Source organism: Coregonus lavaretus (assembly GCF_964263955.1).
Source record: "Coregonus lavaretus genome assembly, chromosome: 32".
Lineage (NCBI taxonomy): Eukaryota > Metazoa > Chordata > Actinopteri > Salmoniformes > Salmonidae > Coregonus > Coregonus lavaretus.
The window spans coordinates 1,671,398-1,684,881 of NC_140019.1; positions in this window are offsets into that span (position 1 = coordinate 1,671,398).

Here is a 13,484-nt window from a genome sequence, read left to right on the forward strand (position 1 = left end):
TGTTGAGATTCAAACTTCCAACCTTTGGGTTGCCAGATGTTCGCTTTATGCGCACACCCATCCACCCCGACCAACCACCCTACTTTAGTTTTTCCCTTAATTAACCATCTGTCTTATGTAACCATATCAAACATAACATATCATACTGATTTGAGTTTACCGTTACTATGTTACGTCTGGTCTATGAGACCAGTCTAGGTCAAGACATCTCTCCAGCCTCCGGACTGAATGAAAACCTTTTTGTCCCATTCTTTTTTGCAACGCCTTATCCTTGTTTTCAACTGCTAACAGCTTTAATGCAGCAGAAAGCGTGTCCACCGAGTTGATGATATTTCTTTGTGTGAAATTGCTTCACAGAGAGATTGCTTTACAATATCCATGCAATTTCAGTGATAGACAAATTATTTATAGGGGATTGTCATCAAAGGTGGAGATATAGCCCTCTAAGTACCTGCATTTCTCTATCCACCTGTAACCAAAACAATGTTCCGGAGGAAACACAGGAATTAGATACGTTATTTAAAACATATGATCGTTGGACAATTTTTACATTTCTTTTAAAAAACCACTATCTTGGTATTTTTGTACAGTTTCCTCAACGATTGGGAGGATATCTGTGTTGAAGCATGAAAGCTAAAGGCCTGTGATCTCAACATCTCTGTGATTGCAAGCCAGCTGCTGTCTTGACATGTGGAGTCTGCTCTGTTGCCAACTCTCTGCCTTGTATGATACTATGGGACTTTCCCATCAGAACACCTACATAATCAACCACTACCTCCATCTCTTCTCTCACCACAAAGATACTGTATCATCCACCTTGTTCTGCTGTGCTCTCTATGTTTATGTGTATATTCCCTGGCTATCCACCGCATAAACATGCATTCTGATTTTAGGGACGCACTACACACTGTTACATATTCAGTTTAAAAAGGCAAGGTCAATATTCTTTCTTCATAGTTCTGCTCCAGCAACTAAAATATTTCTGTTTTAAAACACAACAGATGCTAATTTGTAAACTTAACAGCTATAAAATGTATGTTTTATTACACAAATATGGCATTCAATAGTGATCATTGAAATTTGCTGAAATTTCACGACTGGCAGCCACCATTCCTGAGGATGGTTGAATCAACGTTGTTTCCAGGCCATTTCAACCAAAACATTCAATGTAATGACGATGAATCAACGTGGAAAACTGATTGGATTTGAAAAAAGTCATGAACCTAAGGGAATTTTGTATTATTTTCACCGAACTTTTAACCGAAATCAAATGACATGGTGACATTTTTTGTTGATTTCACGTTGAATTCACGTTAGCTGACAACTCAACCAAATGTATATCAAATCTAGACGTTGAACTGACGTCTGTGCCCAGTGGGATCACAGGTTGTGTTTCAATGTGAAAAGGACCGGCTTAGTCTCATCTGTGGGATGTTATTAGCGTTCTGCATGGAAAGATGCAAAGTAGCCTAACAGTTCAAAGACGGGCACCTAGCCATTACCTTTCTGGCCATAAAAAAAACAGACTTTGTTTAAATGTAAGTGTTCTCCCTTGACATTTTGAGGGTTATGTCTCTAAACAGGTTTCAAACGTGTTGTGATACCTGATGCCCAGAAGTGCTCTTTGGCACTTGTTGAACTGATGTTTTTGAGTCAGCCTGGACCTTAGAAAGATGCTTTTGTTCTACCTCCGCCTCTGTGGCTCCTTACAGAAAACACTTAAACCCTTCACCCGTACCCACTCTGGGGGCTCTCTCTCACTTAATGGATACTTCCTGACTTTCAGCACCTCCTCAGCCACGGCCTCAAAGGCCTCTGCAGGAAACCCAATCAGGTGTGTGTGTGTGTCATGAGTCCACTGGGCAGGTGTGGAAGTCAGTGATCTTCTGTCTATCTCAGCAGTCAGTCAGTCAGTCCAGTCAGACAGCGTGTGCAGGTGTTCCCACCTCTCCTCATCCTCTGATTACCGCCTCGCCTGTTTGTCAGCTGGGGATATGGGAGGGGAGTTAGCACCAGCACCACTGCCTGCTGGAAATATAGGCGGCTTTGTTGTCTGCCCCAATTATCAGAGCATAATTTCTATCTTCAGAAAGGCTGGCCTGAGGAACACAGCAGGGGAAGTGCCAAGAGCTCAGCTCACCTGCTGTTGTAAAGCCATGGCCACTTCTAAGAGGAGGTGTCTGCCTGTTTGCTTAAGGATGGTGTCTGTCTCTTTGTGTTGTTGAAATCCTACAACTATTGATTTTAGGCTCTTTTGTGTTTGTTGATTCAATAGTAAATTGCCATGCTCACCAAATTATGAGTTACAATTGTATGTGCATGGATTAAGTCTGTGTACATGGCAAGTCTACCAACATAATAAGGGTGCGATAAAAGTATGCTATTATGTACTTGATCATTTTTGTTCACGAATCCCTTAAATTGGCGGAGTTGCCTACAGATGTAGGATGATATTTGATCACTGTTTTGTTGCTGAGAAATTTCCTGAAGGCAGGAAATGCAAACTTGTAGTTTATTTGAGTTTTAAAAAGGCTTGCCGTAACGGAAAATGTATCAACCCCTACAAAAATGTCTATTAATTATAATCCACGTAATAATTCACATTTCCTGTTGCTCCAGGATTATTTTCATGCCGTAGCAAACTGTCTCAAATTAAAATCCTACATATGTATATTACATTCTTAGAAAAAAGGTGCTATCTAGAACCAAAAAGGGTTATTTGGCTGTCCTCATAGGTTCCAGGTAGAACCCTTTTGGGTTCCCTGTAGAACCCTTTCCACAGAGGCTTCTACAAAAGAGTTCCACCTGAAACCAAAAAGGGTTCAACCTGGAACAAAAAAGGGTTCTCCTATGGGAACAGCCGCAGAACCCCTTCGGAACCCCTTTGGTTCTAAGAGTGTATAAACCAACACAGATCCTGGTGACCAAGAAGAAAATATCCCAAAAGAGCAGAATTAGAGAAAGAGATTTCATCACCTGAAGATGTTAGCCTTGAAGATTGGTGTACTAAAGGGTCATCCCACAAAACAAGACATCAAGGTATGCAGTGCACAATACTAGTGAAACCATATGCTGTCGAATTACGATGTTGTTATACTTCCTATATTGTAACTTGTTTCAAGTTCAATCGTTTTTTTTTAATGTCATAGCTATCCTTGAGGATTTTATGGTCTACTTTCTGCAAACTGCAATTAGGCTCTGCATATTTCATTTACTGACACTTGACTTCCAGAGCTGTCAGCTCCAATGGAAAATATGCTCCTCTGTTTAGATCTCCATGGAAACATTAGGAGAAAAAACTGTATTGCCAAAAACCTCAGAGCGCTGCTATTTCCACACCATAGATATTTTGTCTTTCAGTTTTAACAAGGCATACACACATAGAGCAGGGCTTGCAATTATAGTCTTCCCAGCAGGTGAGTGACAGTGTTTTGGGTATCTTAAAGCATTAGGATATGAACTGGGAGGCCAAGGAAGGAAAACTGTGCTGATACAACAAACAGACGAACTGCGTCCCAAATGGCACCCTATTTCCTATATAGTGTCCTTCTTTGACCAAGGCCCTAGTCAAAAGTAGGGCACTACATTGTCAGAACGGCTGATGTGGATGTGGTGTAGGAGTCAAACGCAGGACACAGAAGCTTCGTCCAACAGACTTTACTAAACGAAAAAATAATAACACTTGGCCTCAACTAAACAGGAGGCGAACGATTACGCAGCAGTGCGTAAAACACCTAATACTAGAGCGCACGAAATACAGTGCGACTGTCCTGAACATACAAAATGCAAAAAAACGAGCAGCACCAAAAGACAGGCGGAACAATTACACACAACACACAACTAACAAAACGAGAAACTTATAGGAGACATAATTAACACTAAAAGGAAACAGGTGTACAAAGAAGACAAAACCAAACAAACATCTATAACATACAACGGTGGCAGCTAGTACTCCGGGGACGACGACCGCCGAAGCCTGCCCGAGCAAGGAGGAGGAGCAGCCTCGGCCGAAACCGTGACATACATAGGGAATAGGGTGCCATTTAGCACACACCCATGGATTGACACCCAGCTTCTGCAACAGCTGCTTGACTCAGATGATACAGGACAAGTAATTAGTTAGTAGGACAAGCTTTGTCATCATTGTAAAATCTGTAGATTGACTTCAGATGCAGTATTACTTTAGCTAACATTGACAAGTATCTTGACGTCATACTGATGGTTTTCTACAAATTATTTGTCTACTTTGGCGATGTCATCGTATTTCCAGGTCACGATAGTGTAAATTTGACAAAACAGTCACTAGCACCCGTTCAGAAAAACTTGGCATTAACCATCAGTCAGACATCAATATGCTGCGGCATCTGTACAACGTTGATAACAATCATGTCACGCCTACTCCTGCTCCCTCCCTCCAGTGCTTGACGTTGCCGGTCTACTAACCACCGGTCCTGGCTTCATTATTACGCACACCTGGTCGTCATTCCCTCCTTGATTACTCCCCCTTTATTTAGCCCTCAGTTGTCTTCAGTCACTAGGTGTTATTGTTTTCTCTCACGTTCAGTATACTCCTCATGTTTGCATCGGTTCTTCATTAAACTCACCTTCTGCACCTGTTTCCTGACTCCCAGCGTATACGTTACAGAATAACACCTCAACAGTATGGAAGCAGCAGAAGATCCAACCCTCTTCCAGACGGTTTACAAACAAGGTCATCTACTCCATCAACACCACGACCAGCTGACGAAACTGGGTACGGCCATGGAGGAGGTCTTCCGCATTCTCCACCACCTCGACACCACCAGCGAGGTTCTCCATTCCCCTATCAGAGGGCCTCCTACCACGGGTCGTCACAGTGAGCCAGCCCACTAGCCTACCCAGCCGTCCGCCCAGGTCAGCGATGCCCGACTATCCCTTCCGGAGAAATATGACGGCACTCCATCAAAATGCCGTGGTTTCCTACTCCAGTGCTCCCTCTATTTCGCCCATCAGACGGGAGCCCCCACCACCGAGAGGTCCAAGGTTGCCACGGTCTTCGACCATTCTCCAGAGGGCATAGAGGGAAGTGAGCGACTTTTCCAGCTACGGCAGGGTGCCCAGACCGCTGCGGAGAACGCCCTCACCTTTCGGACTGTGGCAGCTTCCAGCGGATGGAATGAGCCGGCGCGCCGCACTCTATCCGGAGTGGACTGCGCGAGGAGGTCCAGACGAAGTTGGCATGTCGGGATGACAATATTTCCTTGGACGCTCTCATCTCAATGGCAATCCGTCTGGATAACCTGTCCTGAGGCAGAGCCTAAACCCATGTGAGTTAGGGGCCACACACCTCTCTGCGGCAGAGCGGCGTCGACAGAGACAGCTGGGGCTCTGTCCCTATTGCGGCCAGGAGGGGCACCAGCTTCAGTGGTGTCCGGTGCGCCCTAACCCGGCGTCCACTAGAGCAGAGGGGCGGCCCTGTGACCTTCCATCTCCCAGGGTAGGCGTGAGTATCCCATTTTCATTGTTTTCCGCCAAACCCTTTATGGCTCCTATTTCACTGGCTGGCTGTCCCTCAAGTGTTGTCTCTACAGCTTTAGTGGACTCCGGTGCCGCTGGGAACTTCATTGACCAGGCCCTCGCCTCCTCCCTGAACTTAACCTCATACCCGCTCTCCTCTCCTTATTTACATAAGTATTCAGACCCTTTGCTATGAGACTCGAAATTGAGCTCAGGTGGATTCTGTTTCCATTGATCACCCTTGAGATGTTTCTACAACTTGATTGGAGTCCACCTGTGGTAAATTCAATTGATTGGATATGATTTGGAAAGGCACACACCTGTCTATATGAGGTCCCACAGTTGACAGTGCTCGCCAGAGCAAAAACCAAGCCATGAGGTCGAAGGAATTGTCCGTAGAGCCAGGATTGTGTCAAGGCACAGATCTGGGAAAGGGTACCAAAAACATTCTGCAGCATTGAAGGTCCCCAAAAACACAGTGGCCTCCATCATTCTTAAACAGAATAAGTTTTAAACCACCAATACTATTTCTAGAGCTGGCCGCCCGGCCAAACTGCGCAATCGGGGGAGAAGGGCCTTGGTCAGGGAGGTGACCAAGAACCCGATGGTCACTCTGACCATCGGGTTCCTCTGTGGAGATGGGAGAAACTTCCAGAAAAACAACCATCTCTGCAGCACTCCACCAATCAGGCTTTTATGGTAGAGTGGCCAGATGGAAGCCACTCCTCAGTAAAAGGCACATGACAGCCCGCTTGGAGTTTGCCAAAAGGCACCTAAAGACTCTCAGACCATGAGAAAAAAGATTCTCTAGTCTGATGAAACCAAGATTGAACTCTTTGGTCTGAATGCCAAGCATCACGTGTGGAGGAAACCTGGCACCATCCCTACGGTGAAGCATGGTGGTGGCAGCATCATCCTGTGGGGATATTTTTCAGCGGCAGGGACTGGGAGACTTTTCAGGATCGAGGGAAAGATGAACGAAGTAAAGTACAGAGAGATCCTTGATGAAAACCTGCTCCAGAGCACTCAGGACCTCAGACTGGGGCAAAGGTTCACCTCCCAACAGGACAACGACCCTAAGCACACAGCCAAGACAACACAGGAGTGTCTTCGGGACAAGTCTCTGAATGTCCTTGAGTGGGCCCAGGCAGATCCCGCACTTGAACCCGATCAAACATCTCTGGAATGACCAGAAAATAGCTGTGCAGCGACGCTCCCCATCCAACCTGACGGAGCTTGAGAGGATCTGCAGAGAAGAATGGGAGAAACTCCCAAAATACAGGTGTGCCAAGCTTGTAGTGTCATACCCAAGAAGACTAGAGGCTGTAATCACTGCCAAAGTGCTGAGGAAAGGGGAAAGGGGGATACCTAGTCAGTTGTACAACTGAATGCATTAAACTGAAATGTGTCTTTCAGTCAATCGACATCCCACGTCATCGGCGCACGGGGAACAGTGGGTTAACTACAATACTTATGTAAATGTGATATTTCATTTTTTTTATGTTTGCAGAAATTGATAAAAACCTGTTTTTGCTTGTCATTATGGGGTATTGTGTGTAATACATTTTATTGTGTTACAAAGTGGGATTAAAATGGATTTCATTGTCATTTTTTGTCAACAATTTACACAAAATACTCTGTATTTGTATTTATTTTGTACTCTTCCTGTGGTCCAAACCAATCAAGGCAATTACATCACACGGAGAACAAAAATGAAACAGCACGTCATATAACATCATATAACATTATTACACCACTACATATCTACAATACAAAATGTATAATATCACCATACAACAATATTACAATTTACGTGTGTGTAGAGTGCGTGTGCTAGCGTGTACGTGTGTGTTTATGCGTGTGTGTGCCTGTGTGTCTCTCTTCACAGTCCGCATTGTTCCATAAGGTGTAGTTTTATCTGTTTTTTAAATCTGATTTTACTGCTTGCATGAGTTACTTGATGTGGAATACAGTTCCATATACTCATGGCTCTGTGTAGTACTATCCGTTTCCCGGTGTCTGTTCTGGACTTGGGGACTGTGAAGAGACCCCTGGTGGCATGTCTTGTAGGGAATGCATGTGTCCGAGCTGTGTGCTAGTCATTTGAACAGACACCTCTGTGCTTTCAACATGTCATTAATTCTCACAAAGACAAGTTGGGATGCAAGTTTGAGCCAGGAGAGATTGACATGCATGTCATTGATTTTAGCTCTCCATGTACATTTAAGGGCCAGCCATGCTGCTCTGTTCTGGGCCAAATGTAATTTGCCTATGTCCCTCTTTGTGGCACTTGACCATATGACTGAGCAGTAGTCCAGGTGCGACAAAACTAGGGACTGTAGAACTTGTTTGTTGATAGCGTTGTCAAGAAAGCAGAGCAGTGGGGACGCTGGTGAGCAGAACATGTGAAGATGCGTTTTCTCGGTGCTCCTGTCCAGGGTGAACAACTTACTATTAATACTTGACCAACAACCCCCCTACTGTGTTCATTTTGTAACATTTAATTTGGAATCAAACCCAATTTACTAATTTGGCCATTTCTTCTGCCATTTTTGGCCTTTTCATTGTAAAATGTCGAAACAACAATGGCCACGAGTCACAAAAGAGCAGGCATCTACTAAAGCCTCGGGCTCGCCAGACACGGACTCTGATCCCCCCCAATTTAGCCAAGGTAATGGCGGCTATCATTAAGTCTGAACAGACTGTGCTGGCTAAAGTGAAGTCACTATCCACTTACCTATCCGCACAAATAGCCATTCTTTCCACCGAGGTCAACACAAAGATCGACTCTGTTAAACAAGACTTGACGAAATATGACACCCGTCTGAATAGCCTGGAAGATGGCGCAAATACTTACTCTGACAAAGTGGTGACACTGGAAGAGCAAGTCACCGGCTATCATCAGATGTCATCAAACTCACTTCCAAGGTTGAGGACCGCGAGAACAGACAGCGCCAGGGGAAAGGTGGCATTTTCGGCGTGAGTGAGGGACTCGAGACCGTAGGCGGATTGCGATCTACCCTGTCCATAGCTAAACTGCGACAGGAAATTCTAGGCCTCAATTACACCCCCACCCTTGACCGTGAGTACAGAAGCTTACAGTCTGCACCAAAGAATGAGGAGCCGGCCAGACCCATTGTAGTTAAATTCCACTACCTTCAGGAGAAGGAGGATGTCTTCCGTAAGGCATCGCGAGCGGCTCCCATCACCCACGACAGCCAGTAAATATGCATTTACCCAGACTACATGGCGGCAGTCATGAAGAAGAGGTCAGCATTCAATGAGGTGAGGGGGCTCCTACAGCGCTGTATGGACACCAAGTTCGGCATTCTTTACCCAGCTGTACTGAAGATCACTACTCGCTCCGGCGAGCAGAAGACATTCTTAGACCCAACCAGGGCCAAAGAATGCATCGTCGCGCACCTACATCTACAGGAGGACAGGCGACATATGACTAACTAGCCATTTTAGGCCCATACTCTGCCCCTGACCCTGCACTAGTCATGCTAACGCTACTAAGGACCAACTAGTGAACTCATATCTTGATTAGAAACATGCCTCCACACTGCTGCAAAAACAATGACAATTATTCGTCCAGTAACTTAACGCTATGAACAATGATGGTTTGTATAGGGTGACATGTTCTCACAAGGACAATATAGTTTGAATAGTATTTTATTTACAGTACATGACACAATTAGCTTTTACCAACTAGCTGTGGCTGTACAGCCTCGGTACTAGGTGGCGCGGTACTAATTAGCCTAGTCGCTACCTAAAGCTAGGCACTGAGCTCTCTTTTCATGCTTTAATAGGATACCCTACTAACATACTGTGAGCATGTTTAATAGCTAAAAGTTTATACTCCCAAAGGACCATGTGTATTATTCTTTACTATTTGACTGGTTGGTTCGCCTTGGTGCATAGTGGCGGCTAGCATGGGACCGCAGGTTGTGTAGCCGAGCGAATACTGCAGAACGGGTATTAATTACCTAGCGTTTGCCAGTCATTTTTCTGTGTTCTGGCTTGTTAGGATGTTCAACCGAGCGGTACATTTATACAAATGTACGTTTGCCCACTGACAAAGAAATTATCAGTCTATAATTTTAATGGTAGGTTTATTTGAACAGTGAGAGACAGAAAAACAACAAAAAAATCCTGAAAAACGCATGTCAAAAATGTTATAAATTGATTGCATTTTAGTGAGGGAAATAAGTATTTGACCCCCTCTCAATCAGAAAGATTTCTGGCTCCCAGGTGTCTTTTATACAGGTAACGAGCTGAGATTAGGAGCACACTCTTAAAGGGAGTGCTCCTAATCTTAGCTTGTTACCTGTATAAAAGACACCTGTCCACAGAAACAATCAATCAATCAAATTCCAAACTCTCCACCATGGCCAAGACCAAAGAACTCTCCAAGGATGTCAGGGACAAGATTGTAGACCTACACAAGGCTGGAATGGGCTACAAGACCATCGCCAAGCAGCTTGGTGAGAAGGTGACAACAGTTGGTGTGATTATTCGCAAATGGTGAAACACAAAATAACTGTCAATCTCCCTCGGCCTGGGGCTCCATGCAAGATCTCACCTCGTGGAGTTCCAATGATAATGAGAACGGTGAGGAATCAGCCCAGAACTACACGGAAGGATCTTGTCAATGATGTCAAGGCAGCTGGGACCATAGTCACCAAGAAAACAATTGGTAACACACTACACTGTGAAGGATTGAAATCCTGCAGCGCCCGCTCAAGAGGTCCCCCTGCTCAAGAAAGCACATATACATGCCCGTCTGAAGTTTGCCAATGAACATCTGAATGATTCAGAGGAGAACTGGATGAAAGTGTTGTGGTCAGATGAGACCAAAATCGAGCTCTTTGGCATCAACTCAACTCGCCGTGTTTGGAGGAGGAGGAATGTTGCCTATGACCCCAAGAACACCATCCCCACGGTCAAACATGGAGGTGGAAACATTATGCTTTGGGGGTGTTTTTCTGCTAAGGGGACAGGACAACTTCACCGCATCCAAGGGACGATGGACAAGGCCATGTACCGTCAAATCTTGGGTGAGAACCTCCTTCTCTCAGCCAGGGCATTGAAAATGGGTCGTGGATGGGTATTCCAGCATGACAATGACCCAAAACACACGGCCAAGGCAACAAAGGAGTGGCTCAAGAAGAAGCACATTAAGGTCCTGGAGTGGCCTAGCGAGTCTCCAGACCTTAATCCCATAGAAAATCTGTGGAGGGAGCTGAAGGTTTGAGTTGCCAAACGTCAGCCTCGAAACATTAATGACTTGGAGAAGATCTGCAAAGAGGAGTGGGACAAAATCCCTCCTGAGATGTGTGCAAACCTGGTGGCCAACTACAAGAAACGTCTGACCTCTGTGATTGCCAACAAGGGTTTTGCCACCAAGTACTAAGTCATGTTTTGCAGAGGGGTCAAATACTTATTTCCCTCATTAAAATGCAAATCTATTTATAACAATCTCTCACTGTTCAAATAAAACCTACCATTAAAATTATAGACTGATCATTTCTTTGTCAGTGGCCAAACGTACAAAATCAGCAGGGGATCAAATACTTTTCCCCTCACTGTATGTATATCGGGGGAGGGGGGGGAACATATACCTCCTTTTTTATATATTGTTTTACTATCCTTCAAATATGCATATTGATACATTAGAGAACTGAGGTGGTTCCTTCCAGAATCCCTACCCTATGTGTAAACTTGATTATGTTCGCCCTGGATAGAGCTCGACTTAGGTTCGGTTTAACATGGTAGTATTTTGCTCTAGTCCTGGAGAGGTAGATGCAGCCTTCCAACAGGGGAAAGGCCAGCATAGGGGTCCAAGGTTTTCTTCTGGGTATTTTGTTGTTTTTAGCTGTTTTTTCTTTTCTTTATATTTTATTACTCTGACCTTTCAGCACACTGGCCATGTGATTGTACTAACATTCATTTCTAATTACTATGACTATGCCTAATTCACATAATCTAGGCTCCACTTGCTTTATCAGCTGGAACTTAAAAGGAATTAACCATATGGTCAAGCGTAGCCGAGTGTATGCTCATCTTAAGTCTTTATGTCCGGACATTGTTTTTCTCCAGGAGACCCACCTCTGTTCCAGCGACCATGATAAACTAAAGAGAGGATGGGTAGACCAAATATTTCACTCCAACTTTGGTGCTAAGGCCAGAGGGGCAGCCATCCTTATCAGAAAAGGCACGCCATTTGTCTCCTCCAAAGTAATTTCAGATACTAATGGCAGATATATTATAGTGATAGGGAAATTGTTTAACACACAGGTTATTCTGGCTAACCTCTATGGTCCTAATTGGGATGACGGTAAATTCTTCTCTGACCTTATTGCAACACTTCCCGACCTTAACTCTCATCATTTGATACTGGGCGGAGATTTCAATTGTGTATTGCATCCAAGTCTAAACAGATCCAGACTGAAGCCCAACAATGTAATTTCAAAATCAGGCGCAGTAATCAACTCATTTCTAGAATCCTATAATTTGTCTGATCCACGGAGGAGGAGCAATCCCACTGCTAAACAGTACTGCTTTTTTTCTCCAGTCCACCAGTCATACTCTAGGATTGACTTTTTCCTGCTGGACAATATAATTCTTCCTTTTGTAACTAATAGCCAATATCACAGCATCGTTATCTCAGACCATAGCCCTGTCCAGCTAGATATCCACTTTCCGGACAGTACTGTGTCACAATGCGTGTGGCGACTTGACCCACTACTACTATCCTGTAGTGCCTTTAAAAAATACATATCAACTCACATTGATGTCTTTTTACAGATCAACTGCACCCCTGACGTGTCTCACTCTACAGTGTGGGAGTAGTTAAAAGCATATCTAAGGGGCCAAATTATTTCATACACAGCGTATGACAACAAACAGCGCACTAAATGCTTATCGGAGCCATCTCAACTTATTCTAGATGTAGACAACAGATTTGCCTCTTCTCCGACTCCTGAACTCTACAAAGAGAGACTGCTACACCAATCGGAATTTGACAATCTTTCCACTAAACAAATGGAGCAGCTTCTGTTTAAGTCGAGGCAAACATTTTATGAACACGGAGAGAAAGCTGGCAAGTTGTTATCTCACCAGCTTTGACAATCCGCTGCTAGCAGCACCATACCTGAAATATGTGTTGCAGCTGATTTAACTTATACCAATCCCAAATAAATCAACAATCAATTTAAGCAATTCTACTCTGCTCTTTACTCGTCAGAGGCTCTTCCTGACACATCTCGTATCCATGCATTTCTAGACAATCTGGACATCCCCTGTCTCAATTCAGATGATCAAACCAACATGGATGCCTCAATAAGTGATGATGAAGCTACTCTGGCAATCCAGTCCATGCAGAGCGATAAAGCTCCTGGGCCTGATGGCTCACTATTGAATTTTATAAAGCATTCTCCTCTAAACTATCCCCTATCCTCAGCTCAATGTACAATGAAATCCTTTATAGTCAGAAACTGCCCCAGACACTTACCCAGGCGACCATTTTGGTTTTGCTTAAAAATAACAAGAATCCCCTAGACTGTGGCTCATACCGCCCTATAAGCCTTTTGTGCTATAAAATTCTCACTAAGGTCCTCTTGCACCGTTTAGAGACAGTGATGCCTAATATAATTAACTCTGACCAAACCAGATTTATCTCAGGTAGGCAATCTTTCTATAATATGCGCCGGCTATTTAATGTTCTTTATTTTGCCCACTCAACTCAACAGCCAGAGGTTGTCGTCTCTCTTGATGCTGAAAAGGCTTTCGACCGGGTTGAGTGGGAATATCTATTTACAGTACTAGAGAGATTTGGGTTTGGCCCGTCATTCCTTTCCTGGATTAAGATTTTGTACTCTTTCCCAGTGGCTTCTGTTCGCACCATCAATGTTACCTCCAGCTACTTGCCTCTCCACAGTGGGGCAGTGTTGCTGTTTATCCCCTTTCCTATTTTATATGGCTAT